This window comes from Poecile atricapillus, chromosome 24, assembly GCF_030490865.1.
Source record: "Poecile atricapillus isolate bPoeAtr1 chromosome 24, bPoeAtr1.hap1, whole genome shotgun sequence".
Taxonomy (NCBI): Eukaryota; Metazoa; Chordata; class Aves; order Passeriformes; family Paridae; genus Poecile; species Poecile atricapillus.
The window spans coordinates 1809498-1824735 of NC_081272.1; the positions used below are offsets into that span (position 1 = coordinate 1809498).

At 47.6% G+C, this 15238-nt stretch overlaps 1 protein-coding gene and 1 long non-coding RNA gene across 2 annotated transcripts in view; one reads left to right on the forward strand and one right to left on the reverse strand.

Moving 5' to 3' along the window:
• The window catches only part of RPA2 (replication protein A2), a 317593-nt gene that overhangs the window by 148478 nt on the left and 153877 nt on the right, over positions 1 to 15238 (forward strand). The gene's annotated exons all lie outside the window — the stretch shown is intronic.
• On the reverse strand, positions 11740 to 13592 carry LOC131588149 (uncharacterized). Its single transcript, XR_009279523.1, has 3 exons — positions 13513 to 13592; positions 12960 to 13015; positions 11740 to 12068 (listed from the first exon to the last, which is right to left on the reverse strand). It is a non-coding gene; the product is annotated as an uncharacterized LOC131588149 (long non-coding RNA).

The window sequence follows — 15238 nt, forward strand, 5'->3', positions numbered from 1 at the left end:
TGTGGACTGAAAATAAAATCCATTCTGAGAACGCATTCAAAAAAAGACTACAAAATAAATAGAGATGGAACAGCCACGAGGATAAAGACAAAAACCTGGAATTGCTGAAATACATCAGAAACAAATGTCCAGGCTGAAGGTGCCACAGGCCCTTTGCTGGATTGAAAGGATCACTTTGTTTCCTGCAGTCCACAGGGATAAACACAGCTCCAAGGAATTCATTAAATGTTTTGTTAATATCTGGAAAGATAGTGGGAGACTTTCCCAGCAAGCTGAGATAACACACAAGTGTCTGCTCCACCCCCCAAGAGAAGGAAGGTGTTAAAGTGCAATCAAAAAGAAAAAACAAAGTTTAACTGATTGCTGAGAAACTTCAAAGTGAAACAGCTCCAATAACCTGAAACCAAGGGTCTGGAAGGGGGTGCTGTGATGGGATGATGATATTTTTAATAAATCCAGGAATGCCATGAAATATTTACAAGGCTGGGAGAAAACAAATGCTGTGGCAGGGGAGGCAGGAGGTAATTAGGGAGCTATTACCCTGCTATAAACACCTTAAACACCTCGGAAACTCAAGGGAAAACTCAAGGAAAAGCTGTCACAAAGCTCAGGGGGATGTGGAGGTGCTCACATCCCATTGCTAAAAACAGCTGCTAAATGGGGGGGGTTCAAAAGAATGCAGGGAGGTCTAGGAAATTCTGCCTCGTGGTGGAAAAGATGAGGTGGTCAGTGTGTTTTAATTTATCTGTGAGCAGAATCGAGGGTGCTGAGAGGTGACAGAGATATGCCTGATGCTGGAAAAACTCAAAGAAGAAATAAATTGCAATTAAGAGTGCGAGTAAGGAGCCTTTGCTTAGGCAGGAGATTTTGGCATGGGATACATTTTCCAGGATCTCAGGGCTTGAAAAACCATTTTTGATGCATTTGGGTCAAGGGAAAGAAGTGGAGGAATCCCTGAGCTGATATTCAGGCAGTCACACAAGAACTGGGGTCATCTCTGCTGGTCTTACTGTCTACAAAGATCCTCCAGAAATATCCTCCACTTAGAGATTCAGGAGATCTTCAGCAGATTCACTGCAATATTTGGGAAGTATTTGTCCTCCATATCTTCATAAAGCACTATCCATAAAAATAAAGGTAATTCAGTCTTTCTCAAATAATTACTTCATCTCTAAACATTAGAGAATGAAGAGAAAATCAACTGTCTGGAATTAGCTGATTACACAACATATTTCACAGGGGAAAAAAAAAATAAATCATTTAAGCTGACAAGAAACTGGAGAAATTTCCTAAATTGTGCAGAAACCACTAAATGTGAAAGTAAAAATGAAACTGTAATGTTTTTTGGAGCATTTTTGGAGCACAGAAGTTTGGCTGTGGTGTCCATGGTGGCTGCAGGGAGCTGCTGGTGATGGCAAGGGGTGAGGGTTGGCTCCAGGTTGTGTTTTATGGCCTCTTTGCACATGAAACTGCTGATTGCTCTGGGAAACACCGATTCACAAAGGCACACATTTCTCATTGCAAATGTCTTAGTTTGGGGACAGCTCTGTAGCTCACACCTGGAGCTGGGGCTTCCAGGGCAGCAGGCACAGTGGGAACAGCACCAGAAACATCTGGAACATTCCCTGCTCAAAGGAAACGTGCAAAGTTTCAGCTCTTTTCAGACTGAAACCAAATTTCAGCTCCCCCAAGTACTCATTTTCTTGGAAATCACACTTTCCAACCAAATTTCAATTCCTTTCCTGTAGAGATGACCAAAACTTTGTCTCACGGGGATCAGCAGACAGGATTCTCCCTGTGGCTGGATCCAGCCACAGATGGACCTGGGATCCCTGAGCAGGTGGAATTCAGAGATATGCCCAGACTCCTACAAACAAAAAAACAAAATATTTGCATAAAACCCACTTCCCCTCCACCTGTTTTATTGCTTCCCTGGATGATGAAACACTGGCCTATTTCCATAACAATCAAAATGCCTCAAGAAATGGCCCAGAAGTGCTCAGGACTCGAGCACTTGTGACAGCACTGATAGGATCAGGAGTGCAGAGAAACCCTTCAGGCTCTGAGAAGAGAAGAAATGAAGCTTTTCTATGTATATTTATTTCTGTTACTCTTAATACCTTTGCTGTATTTCTCCACCATGAGGACAATTAATGGTATTAAACTTAAGAATTTAATCTTAAAATCTTAAAAAATAACTCTTGAATGCTATTCATTAAGTGTTCCTATACAAAAAAAACCAAAAAATTGGAAAATCGGGGAGCATTTGAACTGCATGGACTGATGTTATTAAAGCTCCAGGCTAAAATTATTTTCAAGATCACATGAGGAATACATAACAAGAGAAGACGAGCTCAGGTTAAATACATTTTTGCTGGGGGTACACTGCCCAGTAACTGCAGGGTAGCTGCTGCAATAGATGATTTGGTTTTTTTGAGCAGTTATTTTATATTGTGGCATTTGATGAGCTCTCCTATCAGAAGTGCAGGCACACACAGTTGTGATCCAGCACTGCCATTCCTCTGCCTGGGCTGCAGCTGCTTCCCAAATGCCTTTGAAATTTTCTCTTCTTGTTTCTTGTGTCCCTTCCCCAAGCCCGCAGCTGGACGCTCTCGGGTGCTACGTCAGGGAAAACAGTGCCAAATTAGCATTTTCAGAAGTGCAAAATAATGTCAGTGAGAGGAGAGTTGCGTTCAAGGGGAAAAAACCAGAACCACGAGAGCAACGAGCCGTGACAGAACATGGTTTCAATTCAACTTCCACTTTCCAAGAAGCAGGAAAATGACCCAATGTTGCCTCTCTACAAAGGAATTACGTTGATGTTTCACCTCCTGAAGGCCCTGTTTCAAAAGTGTGAGGAATTAAGTCCAAGAGGATCTGTAGGAAAGGAAGCAACACCTTGCTGTGCCTGCTGCACAGATGTGCCTGGGCAGCCTTGGAGGTGCCTACAATAATGTGAATTAATGTGAATTACGTGTGTTTACTGCATCTGAGTGGAGGAGCAAGGACATGCAGCAAGGAAGGTGAGGGGGAAGTGCTCCATGGGGCAGGGAATATCCAGGTAGTGAGCAGGAAAAGGACAGATATTCCCAAATGTCAGAGCTGAAGTGCTGACTGATCTTACTGACCAGAGTGGGTTGGAACCCACGGGAACCCCAGGTGATCTTTAATTTCCATTCTGTCACCCTATGGATTTTCTGCTCTGACACTGTGCTCTGTTCATCGAAGCTGTGCTTGGGCCTGAGCAAACAAGCCAGGTGTGAGCTACAGGGGAATTTTCTCAGCATATCCAAGCCTCTAACACTGGCAGGGAAAAGTCAGCTTATGCCCTGTTGAATGGCACAATTCTGATTCTGTGGCCAGCATCGAGCTTTCCCTGCTCACCCTTCTCCTTGGGGTTCAAGGGTGGGTGGAAGAGACACTACCTAGTTCAGTAATAGTCAATTATAAATTGACTGGAATGAAAAATAAACAGAGAGCCAAAAACATCTGCTTTTGGATGGGGAATGTGGGCACAGCTCCAATGTCTGGGCAGAGACCACTGCTCTGCAAACTGGGAATGCCAGGGCTGGGAAGGATCATGGGATGGACAGAGGAGAAAGTCACTGAAGGAGATAAGGAGGCACCCTCAGCACATTCTCTGCAACCCGGGTAGGACACGTTGATCTGCATTTTCCTGCGGGAAAACGAATGCATTTGGCAAAACTTGGCTGTATTTTGCATATGGCAACGTGGGTTTATGCAACCAAGCCGCACTCCAGAGCACTTCAATAGAAGATTTCTGAATAAATACATCGGGACTAATGTTTATTTATCAGAGCTAATCCTTCTGTGAGATAGGCACATCCCATCTAATGCTGGCCCCTCCTGAGACCCTCCTCTGGTCCTTGCAGCTCCAGGCACAAGACAGCCCTGACTGTGTGGGTATCCTCAAAGCAGCTCAACCTCCCTTGCCCCATCCCTTTCCTTCCCCCTAACTAATCAATTTAGGAAATTTAAGGTATTTCCAGCTTGGGATCTCTTGTTTGTGGCAATGCAAATGAGCCTCTGTCGGAGCTTGTCGGGAATCCACAAAGCCTTTGTGATGTGCTGATTGCTCACACCAGGCTCACCCTCCTGCCAGGCTCCTGATTGAGTTGCCACCTTCCCAAGTACCCTTTTCCCAGGCAGCTGGAGGGTGTGGTGCTACCAACATATTTTATTTTTTTTTTTTGGAGTGGCAAAGCCAGTTTGAGCAATTGCTGCCCCCACCCCTCTCCAGTTGTGTCAATACAGCTGCTGGGGAGCTGTGTGGCAATGGGGATGGCTCACTGGGAGGAAATATTTGTGTACACCTGGCTGATGTCAGCAGAGCGCTCAGAAGGAGCCCTGTGCAGCACAGAGGACACAAATGAGCGGCCAGGAGGTGGAAAAAACCTTAAAACCGCTTTCCCTGCTGTGAAAAACCTCGTGGGCTGATGAGCATCCCAGGGACCCGGGGTGGTCATCACCTGTGCAATGGCCAGCACAGGTCGGTGGGGTGGGGAAAGATTCTCCTGGGTGCATGGACACCCTGCATGTCTGCAGGGCAGGCTGCATTCCATGGAATTTAGAAGAGTAATATATATTAGGAATATATAAGTATATATATTATTATATGTATGATTTTATATAATATATATAATACACTGTAATAAATATATATTAATATAATATATTATATAATATATATTCTATATTATGCATATTATAATATATATTATATATTATGTATATTATAACATGTTATATATAAATTTTATATATAATATAAAATAATATATTATATATAAATTTTATATATAATATATAATACTATATATTATATATTATATATAATATTATATATTATATATTATATATTTTTATATAATATATAACATACAATATATAATAATATATGTATCATATCATTATATGTTATGTTATATTATTATATAATATATTATGTTATATAATATAATATTATAAATATAATTTTAATATATAATATAATTAATTATATATAATTATATAATATATAATATATAATATATTTTTATATAATATATATAAAAATATATTTTTTTTATAATTATAAAAATACATATTTTTATATATAAGGGATATATAAGAGGTTCCATGGGGATGTGAATCCCAAGAGAAGTTCAGAGATGGAGCACCTTTGGGCTCCAGGGGGACTTGCCCTCTGAAGCTACAGCTTCACTGAGAGGAGCAGGAGGGTGGGGATGACTCTGAACAGAGTGAAGAGTGTCCCTGGCACGTGGAGAAGTGGAGAAGCTGCGTTGCTGACACAGCACAGGAACTCAGATCCCCTGAAGATCCCCTGGAAAGATGGAAACGAGGCATGGAAAGGCTAAAGATGGCCAGAGCCAGAAGGAGAGGTAAAGGCTCCTGCAGAGAGGAGAGCATCTGTTGACAAGTGGGGAGCTGATCCATCCTTGGGGGCACCAGGAAGGAGAGAAGGGGGTGCTCCCACCCAAAGGACTCACCCTCAGCCCTGAGCAGCTGGTTTGCTCTCAGAGAAGCCACTCTGGATGATGTAGACAAAAAGGAGAATGTGTGTTGTAGTTTAAGGGCTTGCGATCTGAAGATTTCGGGATGTAACGGGAAGCCAGTAGACCCCTCTCTGTTAGGAGAGTAAAGTCTTCTGCAATTAGCCAATAGCATCTAGGTGTGATGTGAGTAGATGGGAGTAACACAGTGAACCCAGGCTATAAAATGTTAAGTTTCCCTGCAATAAATCACCATTTTCACCATCCATCACATTGATGCAGTGGGATATGGACCGAGCAGCTGGGGATAGCCGCCGTGCTGGAGCTGGTCGGGGTGCTTGTCTTGCTTAAAAACCCAGCAGATGTGCTTCCAGGACAGCCCCAGAGCAGGGACCAGCAGCTCTTTCTTGCTGGCTACAGCTCAAAAAGCCAAAACTCTGCCAAGCTCGCCCTGGTTCAGCCCTGGGGATGCCCCCATTCATAAGGAATGCTGGTTTATCACCAACTCAACCCACAGATTTTAGCTCTGAACTGGATCTGAACAAGTTGCTCTCAGTTCTGCACCAGACCCAGGGCAAGGACTTCCTAAAGGAACACTCAGGTTGTTGGTGTCTGCTGTCTGTAGGGCACAACTCACCTTTCTGACTGTTCCAGCATGTGCTGACAGCTTTGTACCTCTCCTCACACACCAGCACCTGTGGTTTTGCACCAGAAAATCAATTTGAATGTGCATTTTTGTTTCAACCCTTGATAAAAAGCAGACATTTTGTAGCTCAGGTCTTTGAGGCAGACGGACAATGACAATTTCTGGATTGTATTTTTAGTTGAAATCGAAAGCTCCTTTCAATTTCATTGAAATAAATACATTTATTAATTAATTTTACTTCCTTGTCATCCAGAATTTCCTGCCAGTGACCCCATCTGGTCCTCACACACTTATAGAAACCAAGTTAGGCTGCAAAACACAGAGGGGCCTGGAAATCACCAGGCCCAGGAAAAACATCTCCCAAACATCCCCCCTGAACAGTGACATTTGCTACCAGATTTATTTCCCATTAGCTGACTCTGCTGATGAGCTATCCTCTCCATTGATTTGGGGTTTGTTTTTCCATTAAAACCACAAGTGCCTGTGGGAGGCACACACAGCCTGCCTGTTCCCAAAGCCTGGTCCTTGCTGTGGTGCCTTGGAGTGGCTGCCTAGAACAGAAGCTAGACAAGTTTAAGAGAATAAAAGTGTTAAATTATAATAATAAATAAATAAAATATTATTATTTATAATAATATTAATTTATTTTATACATTATTTTATATTTCATTATTATTTGAACATTATTTTATTATTATATTCATTATTTTTCATTATTTTATTATTATTTATTTTATTTATTTTACTATTATTTTATTATTATTTATAATATTATTATAAATAATATTTTATAATAAACTATTTATTAATAATAATAAATAAAAGTATTAAAGGCCTTCAATAGGTACACCTGGGACAGTCAGGAGCCTCCCAGAGGCTGCACCCAAGATGGTCACAAGTTTTTCAGACAATTATAAGTTATTTTCAGACAATTATAAGTTTGTCCATTTACATATCAAGGGTTAATTCTCCAATTACAGCTTCAGGTAATGAAGTAATTTACCCCCAGTTTACACTCCTCAGGGCCTGAGGTGTCCTTGAGTTTCAGGCCTAGAAAAGAACAGTTTTGTCTGGATAAAATGGGAGAAGAGTAGCTGACGGGCTATGGAGTTTAGAGTGATTCACTAAAGCAGTACAGGGTCTGAAAAATATAAAAATTAAATCCTAAGCTGCACCCCTCCTGGCTGGGGGGGACAGGCCAGGTGATCCTGCATCACCTCCAGGTGATCCTGCATCACCTCCAGCTCCTCCTCCCCTCCTGGCTGCTGTGCCACACTGAGAGGGTTGATATTAATTATATGAAATGATATGAAATCTTAATTTCCACGCTAAATGGGGGATTGATTGGCAGCCTGGAACCAGCCAAAACCATCAGTGCAATGCTGAAGAGATCAAAACTCTGAGGGAATTGTTGTTTTGGACTGCATTTGCACGTCTCGCAAGATTTGGATGTGAGTAACCCTAGGAATGTGTTTTTCCACCCATCAGATGTGCTCTGCTGCCCCGCTCTGATGTTGGTATCTCCTGGAGCCAGGCTCAGCAGACGTGCCTGCACTTGTTCCACCAGGAACCTTCTGGGCCTTTGGCTGAGCTGAGCTCTCACAGGGCAGGGCTCGCCTGAGGAGACACTGTGGCCACCTTCAGCAGAGCTGAGCACAGCTCTGGGTGAGCAGAACCAGAACCAGAACCCTGGGTGAGCAGAACCAGAGCTCTGGGTGAGCAGAACCAGAACCCTGGGTGAGCAGAACCAGAACCCTGGGATGAGCAGAACCACAGCTCTGGGTGAGCAGAACCAGAGCTCTGGGGTGAGCAGAACCAGAACCCTGGGGTGAGCAGAACCAGAACCCCGGGGTGAGCAGAACCAGAACCCCGGGGTGAGCAGAACCAGAACCCTGGGGTGAGCAGAACCAGAACCCTGGGGTGAGCAGAACCACAGCTCTGGGGTGAGCAGAACCAGAACCCTGGGTGAGCAGAACCACAGCTCTGGGGTGAGCAGAACCAGAACCCTGGGTGAGCAGAACCAGAACCCTGGGTGAGCAGAACCCTGGGTGAGCAGAACCAGAACCCTGGGTGAGCAGAACCAGAGCTCTGGGGTGAGCAGAACCACAGCTCTGGGGTGTGCAGAACCAGAACCCTGGGGTGAGCAGAACCAGAACCTTGGGGTGAGCAGAATCCTGGGGTGAGCAGAACCAGAACCCTGGGGTGAGCAGAACCAGAACCCTGGGGTGAGCAGAACCAGAACCCTGGGGTGAGCAGAACCAGAACCCTGGGGTGAGCAGAACCAGAACCCTGGGTGAGCAGAACCCTGGGGTGAGCAGAACCACAGCTCTGGGGTGTGCAGAACCAGAACCCTGGGGTGAGCAGAACCAGAACCTTGGGGTGAGCAGAACCAGAACCCTGGGCTGAGCAGAACCCCGGGATTTTGAGAGCACACTTCTGGGGTTTGGTGAGCAGAACACAACTCTGGGGTGTGCAGAACCCTGGGGTGTGCAGAACTCTGGGGTGTGCAGAACCACAACCCTGGGGTTTGGTGAGCAGAACCACAACTCTGGGATTTGGTGAGCACAACTCTGGGGTTTGCAGAACACAACCCTGAGGTTTGGTGAGCAGAACACTGGGAAATGCAGAACCAGAACCCTGGGATGTGCAGAGCCAGAGCTCTGGGATGTGCAGAACTCAACTCTGGGGTTTGGTGAGCAGAACACAACCCTGGGGTTTGGTGAGCAGAACCAGAACCCTGGGGTTTGGTGAGCAGAACCAGAACCCTGGGGTTTGGTGAGCAGAACCAGAACCCTGGGGTTTGGTGAGCAGAACCAGAACCCTGGGGTGTGCAGCGTGGAAGAGCTGCCAAGGATGAGCTCTGTCTCCTGCCCTGGAGGGAGCAGGGAGAGATGAGGCGGGGAATAGCTATCCAAACAAGTTTGTACACACATGAATTTGTAATGTGCTGCCTAGAAGAGACTTTGGAGCTGTGGTGTGGAAGAGCCTGGAGAGTCTGGTGAGGATCACAGCCCTGCCCTCCAGGGAGGATGGGGCAGGCAGGCACAACGCTCTCCACTGACATTTGGCTACCCCAGCCCAACCCTGCAGATGGGTTTGGGAGCAGCACAGCCACTCAGTGCTGTGAGGACACAGAACAGCTCCAACTCGGTGAGTTGGTGTCTCCTGTACATACCTGGCCCTGCAGGAAATTCCTCATGAAGCGCCAATAAAGCTGCCAGATGTCAGTGACTGCACTGGGAGGCTGTTTTGGATGCATGGAGCAAGGCAGGGGGTGATTTCAGATTGCAAACATTTTAGGTCTCCATATCTGAAGAGCAAACCACACTCTTTTGCCAAGAGAGAGACAGCAGGTTTTACCAGCTGAATAAAGAAAATGTCAGTAATGACCGTGGTTAGGCCCCAGGGAAATGCTGCTGGCTTCTGGATCATTCTGGGAAAACTTAGGGGAGTGTTAGACACCTCACCAGAAATCAGAGTCCATCTCAGGGCATTGACTTCCTTGAAGCATCTCCCTCCCCCTGACCAGACCACACCACTTCAACTACAGCTGTGAGCAGAGCCCACCTCTAAAGGTACACTGAGGAATCATCAGCTACCAGAGCAAATTCTACCACTGAAAAATCTCCCTGGAGGAGGGAGACACAGAGGATCATTAACAGTGCTTCCACAGCAGTTAAATTCACATTTGGCATGACCCTGGTGACCAGAGAGTGGAGAATCAGCCTTGCTGAGCACCAGCACCCACCCTGCCACCACCTCCTTCCACTGCCCTCCCTCAGAGGCAGCCCTGCTTTGTACCCTGACAAGGAAACACCTGCTCATGGCACTCCAAGGACAAGCCTGCTCCTCGCCTCCAATGGGTTTATTTAAACAAAATGGGTTTATTTGTCGCCATGAGTTGTGTCTCCATCACTTGCTCTGCCCCAGAAATGTCCACACCCTCCAGCAACACCCTTCCTCAAGGACCTTTGGTCTTTCCAGCTGAGTTGCTGGCTGCTGGGAGTCTCAGCAGCTCCCAGTGCTCCCAGCTTTACACCTTCCATAAACTGTTCCTGGGAGCCCCCAGCCTGTTACTGATGTTTAAAATGGGACACAGATGCATTCAAGCTGAGTGATGAGTTTACTGTGTAATCACAAACAGCTGATGAAAGAAAATACAGGCTCTGATGGTTCCTGCCACAAGATCAGCTCCTGTCTCCTACGTGCCACCCTCTGCCAAAGCTGTCCAGAGCAGCAGTGCAGGGCTGTCCAGTCTGACCATGACACTCCCTCCACTGGGAACTGAGTCTTGCTCTGCCTGGAGACAAATCACAAAAAATCCTTTGACCACTGGGCCAGTCCCTGGCCTGATCCCAGGGGAGCCAGGGGACCCACACACCCAGCCAGGGAAACATGGGCACCCTGATGTGCCACAGCCACAACTTTTCCCTGCCTTTTCTTCAAGGTAGGATCTCTTGCTCTGTGTTGTGTGATTTTCTGAGCTCTCTTCCCATTCCCTTCCCCAACAGCAACCAACAACCTCCTCCTTTTCTGCCTGACAGTCTGGGACACTTCAGTGTCCTCTCCCTTCGTTTTGAGAGCACCACATGACAGCCCCAAATAGAAGCATTTCCAATTCCCGGCTTTGTGCCCCACCCAGACACTGCCTTGTGGATTTTCCAAGCTTTCTCAGCCCTTTCTGTATCACACAATTTGAGAAATGGTGCCTGTTCACCCCCACTGTGGTGTTGTCATGTGCTGGTATCTCAATTCACCTCTGGAGAAGAAAACTGATAGCAGGGATCACAGAATCACAGAAACATGGAATCCTGAGCTGGAAGGGAACACAGAATTTCTGTCCCTGCCCAGACCCCCCAGCACCCCCAGCCTGGGCATCCCTGGAGCGCTGTCCAAAGGCTCCTGGAGCTCTGGCAGCCTCGGGGCCGTGCCCATTCCCTGGGGAGCCTGGGCAGTGCCAGCACCTCTGGGGGAAGAACCTTTCCCTAATCCTCAGTCCAAACCCCTCCCAATGAGGCAGGTGAGCATTCCCTGTTCCCAGCAGAGTGGGAGAGCCCAGGTGCAATCCTGGGTTTCCCTGCCAGCCCCATCCCACAGCCTGGATCTGTGGGGACCCCTCTGCTGCTCCTGTGACCACAAAATCTGAGCACAGCAGGGCCTGGTGCTGCCCCAGGACTTGGCTAAGAGCAGTGGCAGGAGGGGAGGAGGAGGTGAAGGCACCCCAATAAAGAGGAAATGGCTGCTGCCATCCCTTTAGCTGACCCAGCTCCGTTTGCAGCCCAGATCCAGGAGGAATTAGCATGATTGGAACCTCAGTGCTGCTCCTGTGGGACTGGCTTCAGCACAAATGGTGCTGCCAGATGAATTCTGCTCTGAAGTGTGATCTGCTTGAGCTGCCCTGTCCAGGGGCATTTGTTCTGCTGACACATAGCAGGGGGATGTTCACCAGCAGCTTCTGGCACAAAGGAGCACTCCCACTCTTCCCACACTGGTGCAGAGCACAGTAAATCCTCTTTGATCAATGCAAAATCCAGTGTAAAACAGGAGTATCCAGCCCAGGCCATTTAATTCTCCAAGATATAAGCAGGCTCATAATCTTCATCAGCGTTGCTTCCTGCTTGAAATGCTTTTCATTAGCTGCTCATTCAGTGAGCACAACCACTTCTGCTGCCTCAGCAAAACACATGCCACACTTCTTGCTCAGCAGCAGAAGGCAAACATTTTATTGCATTTTAATCACTGGCAGTTTCAGCAGTTGCTTCCTGCTCTCTGTGTTTCTTCCACCCATCCTACTGAGAAGCCTCTATAAACTTTCATTGCTTGGCCAAAGCAATACAGGACCCCCTCAGCCTCCAAGTCCTGGGGGAGCTGAAGGTTGAAAGCTTGGTAATCTCAGTGGCCTTTTGATCCTGTTGGGGAAGAAGTGAGACAGGCTGAGCACCAGTCTTGCTGGAAAATTCTGTGTAAAATTTTTTTTTATTCTGAAAATAATGGTTTTATGGAGCTGAAATGTTTCAGAGGAACATTTCAGTGACTAAGAAAAATAAAAATAAAATAAAATAAAATGGTTTGAATTGCAAAATGAGAGAACCCACTGATGGGATGCCTTCTCCCAACCCAGCCATTGAGGAAGCAGAAATGCTCCATGACAGCAGTGCAGCCCCTGGTCAGGAGAGGTCAGAACATGGTTCAGGTTCACTCTGACCCTGCAGTTTCAAGGCAAGAGCTGTTGAGTGAGCAGAGAAAAGCTGATGGGCCCTGGCTGATTGGGTCCAGTGCAGTGACTGGGATGTCTCAGCTGCTCAGTGCCCCTGACAGCTCTGCCCAAGGCTGGGCTCTCTGTTCACCTGCAGATCCTTTCCCTGTGTCCCTCCTCTCCTCTCCCAGGATCAGCCTTCCTGTGCCTCTGAGTCACAACAAGTGTTTCAAAGAAAATTTTGGTGCCTCATTTCTTCATTTTCCTGTGTCTGGGGATTTTCCAGCCTCCCATCCACACCCTTCACCCTGCTGCAGTGCAACTCGCTCTCCTTCATGTGCCTGTCGTTTGCTCACAGCCCCCACATTAAGGTCAAATGACCCTTTAGTGGCAAGGTGGGCAGGGGATGGGGCAGGGAGTGTGTCAGAGCTGCTGGGGAGCACCAAACAGGCTGGGTGAGGGCTGACAGAACCTAGCAGTGCCCAAGGATGGGACCCAGGACTGCCTGGGGTGAGGGCAGTGGGGCCACCAGCATCCCACCAGCACCATCAGCCTTTTTCTGCTAGGGCACCCCACTTACTTTCAGCCATAAAAACCCATTTACCTCGTGAAAAAAAATGGCAGGATCAGGTCCAGGCTGTGCCTCACCACTGCAATTCCCTAAAGAAGAGGTTAAATTCAGCACAGCAGCTTCAGGCGAGGAGGAGCAAAGGAGGGTCCCTTCCCTTCCCTTCCCTTCCCTTCCCTTCCCTTCCCTTCCCTTCCCTTCCCTTCCCTTCCCTTCCCTTCCCTTCCCTTCCCTTCCCTTCCCTTCCCGCACCTTCCCGCACCTTCCCGCACCTTCCCGCACCTTCCCGCACCTTCCCGCACCTTCCCTTCCCCTCCCCTCCCCTCCCCTCCCCTCCCCTCCCCTCCCCTCCCCTCCCCTCCCCTCCCCTCCCCTCCCCTCCCCTCCCCTCCCCTCCCCTCCCCTCCCCTCCCCTCCCCTCCCCTCCCCTCCCCTCCCCTCCCCTCCCCTCCCCTCCCATTTTGCTGACTCTGCAAAAGAGCCCAGCCTGGGATGGAGGGGGCACTCGTGGACCCCCAGACCTCCAGGTTTTCTCCTCCAGCCCTGACCCCCTGCCCTGTGAGGTCCCAGATTGCCCCAGGACAGTCACTTGATGAATTTTCTTGCAGCATTTTCTCCCCTGCAGAGATTTTGCCACATTTTCCTCCTCCCCCCCACTGCACCCTCAAGGTTGAACCGGGAGTGAGCTGATGAAAGGGAACAGGGAGGGAGAAAAGCCCAAGGAGATGAAAACTGATCCCTGCTCCAGCTCCAGCTCCAGCCAGTTCTCTCATCCCACTTGGCTCCTTTCCTGCTGCCCCAGGATCTTCACACCTTGCACCCTGGACACGCTTTGGAGGTGGTTATGAAAGGAATTGTACATTCAGGAGTTCTGGTGGAGAATTTTGTCTGGAGAGTGGATGGAGAAGCTCCTTAAGCGAAGGATTGTGTAACCCTGGCGTGCTGCAGGAAACTGAGCAGAAAACAGCCTTTGAAATGCCCAGCTGGACACAGAAGGGCTTCCCTGAAACCCTGACTCCTCCTCACCCCCCTCAACCTGACTCCAGCCTCCTCCACCCAGGGATTTTCCAGCAGCCAGTCCTGCACCTGTGGCACAAATTTAAATGTGACTGCTGCTGCTCCTGGCCCTGAGACCACTGACCCTGAACACTACTAAACTCTTATCCACCAAGCTGAGATGGATGTAATCATATCAAGCTGCCCTTAAAAATGTGCCCAAATCCCTCATCAGGAATTGTTTCTAAACCCCCAAATCACATTCCTGAGACCTGGGAATGCTCTTGATGGCCACAGAGACCTCCCAGCCCAGCTGGGGAGGGCTGCTGTTGTTGTTGGGCACGATGTAGAAGTGTGGATTCACAGCACACACTAGAACGACTTCTTAGGAAAAGGGGTTTTTATTTTCTGACCTTTTTAGCTTTTATAGGGTTTTATGCTGCAGGTTTAACAGTATTGGTCAAGGGAACACCACCTCTTGTCCCATTGGTGGGACAAGAGAAAAACTAATTCTCTGCAGTTATGCAGAACTGTTTTGAGAAAGTAAAATGGTTTACAAATGTTGTCTCTGAGCGAGAGATCTCCCAAGAAACTTGGGGACAGATCAGCTACTGACAGGCTGCAATTCTCTCAGGCTCAGAGAAATCAGGTTTAATGCTGCTCATAAGCCAAGCTCTGTGGTTGGGGTTTTTTTATCTTTTCACAAACCAAGCTTCCATTTCTCATGGGAGCACAAATTTGAGCCTCCTGAGAATATCTTCACATTTCTGGTTTGGGTTTTCAGTGAGACATCATCAAATACCAGGTGGAGCAGCACACTCCAGAGTGACCATCACACTCCACCCTAAGAGAAACACCCCTAGTTCGAGCAGCAGGATGGGGTCCAGCACAGGACCACCCCAAAAATCAAACCAGGCCACAAACGTGGTGTGATTTTTGGGTTCTGTGGTTCTGTGTTTGTGGGACATCACAACACCTGGCATTGGAAAAACCACTCTGCTCCCTGGCTGTTTGAAATGCTATTGTTAGCAGCAGTAATCCTGTGCTACAGGAGCTGGGAGGGATTAGGAAGGAAGAGCATTCTCCCCGTGTTGTGGGGATTGTACAGTAAATTTCCACAGGCTGGTGTGGTGAGGGTTCCTCAGCTACAGCTGTGAGCTCTTTAAACAACTCAGGAGTCAAGAAAAAAGTTGTACCACTACCATGGAAGTGTAAAACCCCAAAAATGGTTGTTGTTTTCTAGAGCAGTGGTAGGGCTAAAATCTGCTTTTATAATAATTTTGTTTCTGTTGTTTGGATTTCGGGAAAGGATTGCTTTC